The sequence below is a fragment of the Magallana gigas genome, chromosome 10 (assembly GCF_963853765.1).
Source record: "Magallana gigas chromosome 10, xbMagGiga1.1, whole genome shotgun sequence".
NCBI lineage: Eukaryota > Metazoa > Mollusca > Bivalvia > Ostreida > Ostreidae > Magallana > Magallana gigas.
The window spans coordinates 6,776,668-6,787,378 of NC_088862.1; the positions used below are offsets into that span (position 1 = coordinate 6,776,668).

General features: G+C 33.6%; 1 long non-coding RNA gene across 2 annotated transcripts; it reads right to left on the bottom strand.

Annotated features, from left to right (window-relative positions):
• Positions 1-4,363: 4,363 nt before the first annotated feature.
• On the bottom strand, positions 4,364-7,053 carry LOC136272289 (uncharacterized). 2 transcript variants are annotated; one of them, XR_010710252.1, is made up of 3 exons: positions 6,841-7,053; positions 5,148-5,343; positions 4,364-5,023 (listed from the first exon to the last, which is right to left on the bottom strand). It is a non-coding gene; the product is annotated as an uncharacterized lncRNA (long non-coding RNA). The 2 variants fall into 2 exon arrangements; XR_010710253.1 differs by lacking the exon at positions 6,841-7,053 and adding an exon at positions 5,617-5,784.
• Between the last annotated feature and the right edge of the window lie 3,658 nt (positions 7,054-10,711).

Consider the following 10,711-nt stretch of genomic DNA (forward strand, 5'->3'; position numbering starts at 1 on the left):
TTTGTAACGCTTTTGTGTTCGAGAATCTTTTATGTGCGAGTGCAAAAGTGAAAAATGCATGTGTTCTTTCGGTTATAAGTGGGCGCAAGGAGGTATGTAGAGATATATATATATCTGACATTGTAAACATGAAATGTTGCTAGATTTAACTCAGTAACGTTTATATATATCAGTGCATGGTATTAGTATAATTATGCTTTTTAAAGCGCTAAGCATAGCTCAGCGCTTTATTGGCGTTATACTTCTACTTCCGGTGCATCGAATAACTGCCCCCTATTAGCAGAAATATACATCTTTTAAACTGGTTGGGGAACCAGTTTCATGGGTTTACGCACATAACTGCAACGGCTATTGTAAATCTAATGTGCAGGGCTTACGTACATCACTGCAGGGGCTGCTACGCAGTGATTATAGTCAGCCTTCGGGCTGAATTATTAAGTTATAGTGAAACTTCAAATGCGCTTGCGTAAATTGGAATTCTGGGAAGGAATTACTAGACAGTCCGTGTTAGTGAAATTCGAAGAAGTTATGAATTTTAGGTCAAACTGCATTGCATACGTGTACACTGCTACACACTTGCCTCCTCACATACAGTTATAAAAATATATGTACATCTGCATATTATCATTCAAAATATTTATATCTTGTATTTTTATACATGTAGAGTGTATAGTCTCTTGTCACCTGATACGAACAGAGTTACAGCTCTGAACCGACAAAAAAGTTAACGGGGTTACAGCTCTCAATGCTGTCTGTGGTATTACCATTATACCATATACTATTGGGGTTAGCGTTCAGAACAGTAACACCAGGTTTGCGGAAAACCTCGGTCTTAGTAAACTAAATATATCGTTCTACTTTTATTCGTATAAATATTGTTTTTGTTACACTTTTAATAAACATAATTTACATGCATCAATCAATAAGGCCATATATCTTTCATGGCTTTTGGAAAAACCACTGCTTCTGCACACTTTAATGCCGTATTTTTTTTTTACTATTTAATTGAAAATTAGTTATAATAATTCGAAAATTTAATCAATATTCATTTCAGAATTAATCTTTAACTTGTTACTTTGTTTTTCTTCGTTTTTCTGTAAATTTGTTTGTAGAGTAGACCTGTAACATTAGCCTAACGATCGTAATCACCCCCCCCCCCCCCCCCCTCCGATTATATCTTTTTGTCATGTTTGTTATGGAATGCCAGATGCTCGACCACCACCCGTGTTCACTTTGATCTATATGTTACTTACATGTTTATGATAGAAATATGATAAACTAAATTTATGACCGGGCTGTTATGATTTATCACGTGATAAATTGATGACCGATTGATTCCTACAAGTAGCCTCATCACCTTCGCCATTTTATAATCGCACGTGCGCTTTCAAAAAGACAACAGAAGAGATCGAGTAACTTCTAGCCTATAAATCCCGTCATATTTTTAAAATCTATTGAAGAAGAATTAAGGATGGATAAGGTAAGTGTAAAACATTTGTTTTTAACGAGGCCGAGTACAGAACGAGTACGCACGCTTTCGCGCAGCGTTTCATTTGTATTGTTGCTTTGTTGACGCCATGGCGTGATATTTTCAACTGCAGATATTCAGCGAAATTTGTTGAAAATAGCTCGTTTGATGTGTAAAATTGATATTATATTGTGGAATAAACATAAATGTCTCGAAGTATAAGCTATATTTGGGCTCGGGTCGAAAACGTGAAGATGGTTCAGCAAACCTAACCCTCTGTCACGTTTTCTTAACCCGCCTAAATATCGCTTAATTCATTTATTTCAAGACATTAACCATGTATTTTATATTAATTACCTTTAATATGTGATGTTATATATTTATTTATTACTTAAATATGTCTTAATGTTTTAATAATACAATAAAGATCACCATTTCCGTCTTTGTCAAATAAAAAATAGCCATTATCTGACAAACTGGGAAATTGGGCGTACAAAAAATAACTTTGATAAGACCCCTGGAACAAACCAGGAGGTAAAAGATTTTTTTTATTTGACAATTTGATGCCTTTTAGCAATAACTTTAATATGTAGAACAGAAAAAGAAATCCCTAGGGCAGAAGTTTAAAAAATGTGCAAATTTGGTACATTTCAAGCAAAATCCCTTAGGGTCCTATGTTAAAAATTAAAAACTTTGAGATGACCCCTTAAACAAACGGTGTGGTAAATGTCTTATTTTTGTATCTTAAAATAATAATTATATCAGTATAAATTCTTGTAAAAAATTTCATTAAAAAATCTAGGGCAGAAAAAATTAGACCCGGCCTCGTTAAGACATTTACGGATAGTTAAGTAGGTAGAAGGGGGGGGGGGGGGTGATGCGGGGGTTACCGGTATTTCCATTTGATTTTCTATAGATCTGCTCCTAGCCTCATAATATGTTTTGAAAACACAGTAAGAAATTATAAATATAATCATAAGTTTATATTTTCCCATTCATATTCATATAAATTGAGAGGAATCTTTTTCACTGAAGGCCCGAAGAAAAATCGGGTGGAAGGGGGGGGGGTGTTACGTACGCAATATGCATCAGAAGGTAGGCATTGTTTTTGCACTGAAGGCCCGAAGAAAAATCGGGTGGGGGAGGGTGTGTTACGTAGGCATCAGAGTAGGCATTGCTTAGGAAAAAAGGTTATCAGGGGACACATCGTAGTGTCTTTGTTTTATATAACTTACTACATGTCAGAAAAGGGAGAAACCCCCCTCCCCAAGTTACATATTCATCAGCTGTTCTGCATGTAGTTGGCATACCCATATCCCCTTTTTTCCGGGTTGGGGAAGGTTTTTTCCTGCTCTGAGGAATGTAGGACTAAATTTTAAGACATTATGAATGTGTACATGTATTTTTGAATTGACCATTTTAATTACAGTTCACATTTTAGTGTTTATTCACAAATCAAGGACCCTCAGGGGGCATATACATAAAAAATAATATCATAATTATAACAAATAATGAATGAAATAAAAGCCTAAAATGTCTAGGATCATATTACAAGCAACCATATGCAAAATGATTCGATCATCCAGTGAAATATGTGTGTGTGAGATTTACACGAGTAAGGTGGGAACATAGTAAAGGACAATGTGCGGTATGGTCTAATATCTGCCCCCAATTTTAACCAATTTTTAAATAGTGTTGTATAAAAATCAAATCTTCATAAATCATTGTACAGTGGACGCCTATCACTTTAATCTTGTGTAATCGTTAACTTTCTTAGGTCTATATTGTTATTGATTCTTTGAATATTAGAACTATAATATAAATCACAATCGTAGTTGTATCGATAAATAAGCTAAGATATTAGAGAACATTAAGAACAAAATTATACATCTTTTTCCGAGAGTTCAAACGTTTACAACTGACGATCGTGATTGTCAATATTACACGTATGATGTGGTAAAAGTTTTTACTTTGTATGGAATAAAATGTAAAAATTAAGATAGTGTTCACCTGTCCGAGAAAAGGAAGATTTTAAAACATACAGATAATTTAAAGCTACATAGTCCGATTTTTTTGGCTATGAGAGTATCAAATATTTTTCTATACAGACCGAATTTATTAGAAAGATGCCTATTTACACAAGCAAAATCCGTCTCCTTTCAAAGTTTGAATTATCTAAAGTACATAAAAAAATTCTGTATGAGAACACAAAAAACAAAACAAACAAACCAACTCCATCTTGGGAATGTTTAGAAACGGGAACCGTTTGGTTTTGTTCCCGAATGATTGGGTTTATTCAACCCGCATGTGATGTATCGATTGTACATGTATACAAAACACTTCCCCAAATATTAGTGATTTTTTTTCAAAGTCGTAAGACAACCATACCCGCCTTGACCTCAGCAGCGAATTTTATTATGAGACGAAAGAAATCAATACAATTTATGTCGTTTGTTTTTGTAAATAAATTGTGTACATCACTTTTTCATTAAAATATGGCTTAATGGACCTGGAAAACTACTGCAATGTCTATTATGATACACATACTTAGCATAGCCATCGTATAAAAGCGAACACACAATTTTAAATATTAATGAAATCGGGCATAGCAGCTTTTAAAATTTCACGATAAGCCTATGAAATATGATTCTATTTACAAAATCATTAATACTGTCTTTTGGGGTATTTTGAATAACACTTTCTGTTCAACTTGATTGTTCGTTGTTTTGTTACAACAGGAAGATCATAATCGTTCATGTGCGGACCTAGAAGGGGGCGCATGGACTATTCCTTCCACCTCTTGGGAAATTCAAATTATATAAGATTATATAGCAACACTCTCGAAATAGGCCTCAAAACCCCTCTCCAACATTGGGAAACAAAATAATCCCTCGGACACCCCTTTGGAAATGTTTTCTGGATCCGCGCATGCGGTAACAAACATACACTATATCAATTTTCTCGCTTAATAAAGCAATAGCATACAGTGTAATGAGAAATGAATATTGAGCAGCGTTTTCATCACGCAAATTCCCCATACTGAGGTTAGCGAGAAGTTTTTAATCACAAAATAATTCATTAATGTATATCATTTCTTCTTTAAACTCTCTATATATAAATCACTGGCGTTGGAAGCATTAAATTTCATTTTTTTTAAATCATAAAATACACATATACCCGGTAAATCCCAAGGAATACCCATGCACATTAAATTTCACAATTTTTAAATACAAAAAAAAAACACTTCCAGAAAGACAGTTCATAAACATGTACGAAAATAAATAGCAAATGGTGAAGGTTAAAAATTACTTATTTCCCAAACACATGGCTTGTGAAAAAGCACCACTCTGTGGATTTGTGTGCAGCATTCTTCACAATAGTGGGCTGTTGGTCCACAGTCTGGGCAGTGAATGATGTGCATTGTCTCCTTGCCACAAAAACAACATTCCCATGTTGATGGGCACATTTCCTCCACCCTAGCCCTGAACATTGAAGGCTGTACTGTTTCCCATCCTTCACGTTCTTTAGTCTTCCTGGATACATAAGTCCTTACATCTATTTTTCAAAATGAAATTATCAAAATATAAACAAGTCTGTAATACTAATTAACACATTGCTTTTCATCATGCTTATCACTGATACTTTGTTGCTTAAGCAGGTGTGGCAATTAGCCAATTACCTTCCTGAACAACTGAAGTTGTTGGCTGATCCCATAGTTCCTCTGTGACAACTTTCTTTGGTTTCTTGGGGTCTGAACATTTTGGCTCCAACTTTACAATTTCAATTTCTTTTCTCTCTTCCTTGAATTTAATTACTTTAATTTTCTGTACAAATTTTTTACTCCTTAGTGACATCTTTGTTTCTAAGTGGCATATCTAAACATTAAAACATGAAATATATCAAAATGTGCTTTTAATCATAATACATGTAATACAATAGTGATTGATCACTCGCTATCTGAATCTGTGATTTTAAAAAATGAATACTTATGCTATAAAAATAACAAGGCCTGCAACTAGCCCCCATTGCCATTCTCTGAGGCTGAATGTCTATCTTAGTTTCAAATTGAAATAATGATCTTTAAGTCTTTTTATCCTTAACGTCCAGTTGTCCAGTCTGGGCGCTATATACATGTATATATCATATACCTAGTAGTGTATCAGCCCTGATACACATGTTTTTGACTAGGTGAGACAGCAACCGGAAGCTCGGGCTGTATCGTCCTCGTGGCTGATAATTCTCTGTCTCAGCCCGTCGTCAAGGGGGTGTATTGCCCTCAAATTTGAAATTGATAATTTCCATATATCTCTGCTTTAAATTAAGACTAGTTATACAAATTATCACCTTACACGTCTGAATATTTTTATTTATTACCGAAAATTGAAAAATAATAATTCAAAAATAGCGCCAAAGAGTGATGTGTATCTAAGTAAGGGGAGGTAACCTACACAACGGTTGTGTATTTAGAACAATAGCACGCTTTATTTAATATCAATCAACGTTTAAATTATGGAAGATATAGAGAAGGATGGAACAGATGGACTTAATCTTAGAAAACCAGAGATTAGACTGTAAAAATTAAGGGGTTAAAGTAATGGACGCGCTTATGAACGTTCTTAAACAACTGTCTAGTTTCTAGGGCCTATAACAGTATGGATCTTTATGAATGGAATCTGACGGGAAACTTACGAAATTCCAGTGAAAGAATTTAACTCATAACGAAGCTGCATAGGATGGAAGTTTCTCTCGCGATAATTTTGAATTCCCGAAGGGCTTGGGCCAATACCAACCGCTCGGGCGGATACCAGGGCCGAGATCAAAACAAAAGTATACTATATATACATGTATATAGACCTGCAGTCATGCATGAACAATTCGCAATATGTATTGTATCATATATTAGATACATGCGCGGATCTAGAGGGGGGTTAGGGGGTCAAGACTCCCCCCTGTAAAATTCCAATTTCTTTAAATTACATATAAAAATAACAAAAATATGTCTCGGACCCCCCCCCCCCCCCCCCGGCACACTGAAATATCCGTCGGACCCCCCCCCCCCCCTTCCCGGAAAAATTTTCTGGATCCGCGCATGAGGTAGCTTGCGATACTCAGGCCCAGGCAGAATCTTGGTGAATAAAATAAAGTTTACGTTGCAAAAAAATTCTCCTGTTTAATGACAAAATTCGCAAAGACTACTGAATGAATTCATACTCTTTAATATTTTAAAATTCCCTTTCCAATCAGCCAAATATGGCGGCCAAGGGACAACACTCAAGTATTTCAACTATTATTGATTTATTAAAAAAGATTCATTACTGAGATCAAAAGACAATACAAGCCCTCCCTTCAATAAGATGTTTTAACATCCTTACCTTTAACTGGACAGTTGACGAATTTTAAAAACGAATGCCTTTGAGCAAATACTGGCGTCTACCCCTTGACCGCGTTCTGAATCTTCATCTTATCAAGTGACTTCTCATATGGTGCGAAAAAAACACGTATGCTTCGGTACGGGTATGCGAATGATCAATTAAAAAATGTTAAAAGACGCATGAACTTGTAGGTATTTTATTAAAGAGTTTATGATTATTACCTTCAGATACCCGTGTTGCGTTTTGTTTTATTTTATTAATAACACCGCTTGTGTTAACCAGCGGGTGTGGGGTGGGGGTGGGGGTGGGATCTTGCGCCCATTCATAAAGCCTATTTGTGGGGGGCCCATGCTACATCTTTTTTCTCTGCATGATGTAGGTGTCTCATCTGTTTTTCATAAAATTACAACCCGCAGCAAATTATATGGGTAATATTTACAACTATTTATTATTTCTATTACAGTAATATATATATATATATATATATATATATATATATATATATATATATATATATATATATATATATATATATATATATATATATATATATATATATATATATAACCATTTGTAATCTAATCTAGAGGAATTATACAAAATAAACAAATTATACCACGTAGGAATTAAAACGTACTTTTTATCAAATATGCGGTCTGTGCTCGAAGTCCAATCACAGACCAAATTAATGTTAGGTCATTTGACCTCTATGCAAGATCCTAAATTTGGCTTTCATTGATAATGTGTTTGGCGCACATACATGTATAATTTTTACTGAGTTTAGAACTGTATGTGGATAAAAAATGACTCCGCAAAGGACAAAAATGTTTTATGATAAGTCAGTATAGATATAAATATTTGAAAATGATAACTATTAATTAATTAAATAATATTAATGAACACAGTATAGATAGATATTACGAATCATATTTGTTTATTTTCTTTTCTTTTTTCAAATTAAAGGTAAGTTTTTTAAGCCACTCCTCCTCTTTTTCTTTTACAGTGCTCAACGAGCTATAGTATATGCCGTGTGCGAAAAAGAACGAGGCTTTCCGTATACTGCGTCTGGTGTTACTGTTTTGAACGCTAACCCCAATAGTATACTGTGGAATCATTAATTTTCGTGGGGGCCAATTTTCGTGGATTGCTAAAATTTTACAGGTTCGTGGGGACGTAATTTCGTGTATTCTCTGATACTTACAAAGGATATATGACTTTATTACCCTAAATTATTAATTCGTGGAGGATGTTAATTCGTGGATGCGAGGTACCCACGAATTCCACGAAAATTGAGCCACCACGAAATCTAATGACTCCACAGTATGGTATAATGGTAATACCACAGACAGCATTGAGAGCTATAACCCCGTTAACTTTTTGTTGATTCAGAGCTGTAACCTTGTTCGTATCAGGTGCTCTTGTCACCTTAAATATATATTCCAGTGGCTGAGTTTCTTGGCTTTTAAAAAAGCTAATCTTGTGAGTGCATAAACAGAAGCTGAAATGTAGAAAAATCAAAACGACTTGTAAATAGCCACTTATAGTTTTTGGTGTTCGCCGCTTTCCTCACAGCACATATATAAGGAACTAAACACTTTAAGTTTGCATAGTAGATCTCATCTGTGTGGACGTATATTTTACGTCGCTTACATTTGTTACTTAGACGCAACAACTTACCAGATAAATGCAGTACGTATGCAGAAGAAGATTCAGAACATCAATTATAATGGTCAATGCAATACCTTTATAAAAAAAAATGCACGCGTATAACGACAATACAAGTGCAGACATTTGTCAAACAAACGTATCTAACACGTCGCACACAAGGTACAGATGTGAAATAAAGTGTAACAAAATCAAAGGCCTTTATATAACATGATTCAGGCAGGTGTCCATTTAGAAGTCGTGTTCAGCTTTGATTTAAATTAACTTTAGTGTATATGATAAATCATAATATACATGTATATTTAAAAGAAACGTAATTTCGATCAATGTTTCTTATCCAAATTAAATCAAATAAAGATAAATTGTGGGTGAGTACAACTTAAACGCCATTTCGACCCGTCTGGCATTAGATACTTTTAATTAATATTAATAAACATTATGTCGATAAGTCTCATTTCTAACTAAGCTTGCACAAAGTAAATTTCCCTTAGAACCAAGCTAGGTTAGCGCTTTTCAGTAGTTTCATTTAATTACAGTTTCACGTATTGAAGGAATGCGAGGTGATGAGAACGTGCGTGAGTGTTGAACATTGTCATTATATTGCGTTGTGACTGCGTTGTTCAATAGTGACTGCGTACATTGTAGTTTAATAAACCTTCATGTATTATGAACTCCGTTCTTTTATTTAGTAATATTCGTCGGGATCATCCCTACCGAAAACAGCTTCATTGCATGGTTTAAAGACTACTATATCAAAGGTCAAACTACTTTTATATGTAGAATACATTTTTTTTGGTCAATTTATTTACCAAATACACAGACGTGAATACAGACACACAAGTAAAAAGTATTATAATTCGGTTAAATGTGATTCAATGCAATTCGTTGGGTTAACGTTTATTCATAAATTCATATTACTCTCTTGGAGACAATTATATACTTAACTAGTACATTGTAATTGGAAGATGTCAACACATATTGACAATGATTTATATACCTATTTTAGACTTAGCACTCATTCTGTGCAAAAAAAAAATCTTCATTAGAAATCACTTCACGTAATCTATTTGTAAAATATTAAAACATACGCTACAATTATACTATCTAAATATTTGTTATAAACATGACGTCTGCCCTACGAAAAACGTATTTGTCGGTTTACAAAATGATATATTTGAATATTCATTGCCTGACCCACCATTAGTCCACACCGAGGAGCTACATTTATATCCCTACAATCGCAAATGCTCTGACTGTATTTACATTTGGCCTCGCAGACTCTCAAATAGCGAACTCTCAGCTTTTAAAAATGATTTTTATTTATGTATATATAGTAAATATTTCTAATAACAAAAAATATGTAGTGTTAATATAAATCATCTAAATTTTAAAATACAATACAATGTAATTTAGTTTTATTCATATCTACATTTAATCAATTACAAATGTTATTTATTATTGTATAATAAAAATGTACACAAATAAAACGGAAGTGTTTGATTTTTATATTTACCTGTACAAAATTCAATGTACAAGGAAAGGTAACTTTTCTTCATTATAGCATGATTTATGTACCTTACACTTTGTTGGCGTACTTTGACGTCATAAAGGTCTGACGTCATAAACTTTTCCTGAACGTTAAAGAACATAACATGAGATACTTTAAGGATGACTCAGAATGAAAAACAATTCCACTGATGATAATAAAAAAAAACTATTTTGTGTTATAGACCTTACATGGTAGTGTTATTCTTCACTTTCATAAAAATTGGTCAATGACCTACTTTTTGAGTCAATGGCCGTTGAATATTTTTTGAAAATGTAAGAAAAATCCATAAAAATGTTACACTATGATTGAGATTTTCTTAATTGTGAAATTAATACAAATTGCTTAACTCTTTATCGAATGAAATACAGTTTATGAATGGTAGTGACATAAAATAGATACAAAGCATTAAGTTTTCGTTCACAATTTTTAAAGATATTCAAGTCCGAATTTCCTCTATCAGTTTTCAAATTACTACCCATTTTTGATTCAATATAACAAAAACCTGAATGATGATAATGCTTTGACATTTATAGTATATTGACCTTTCTCTGCTGGCATAAAATTTATATGAGGTCAATGATCAACATTTTGAGATATGGTGTCTTTTATCATTTTTAAGCATTATTCAATATTTTTATTGTGTGTGCCATACTATTA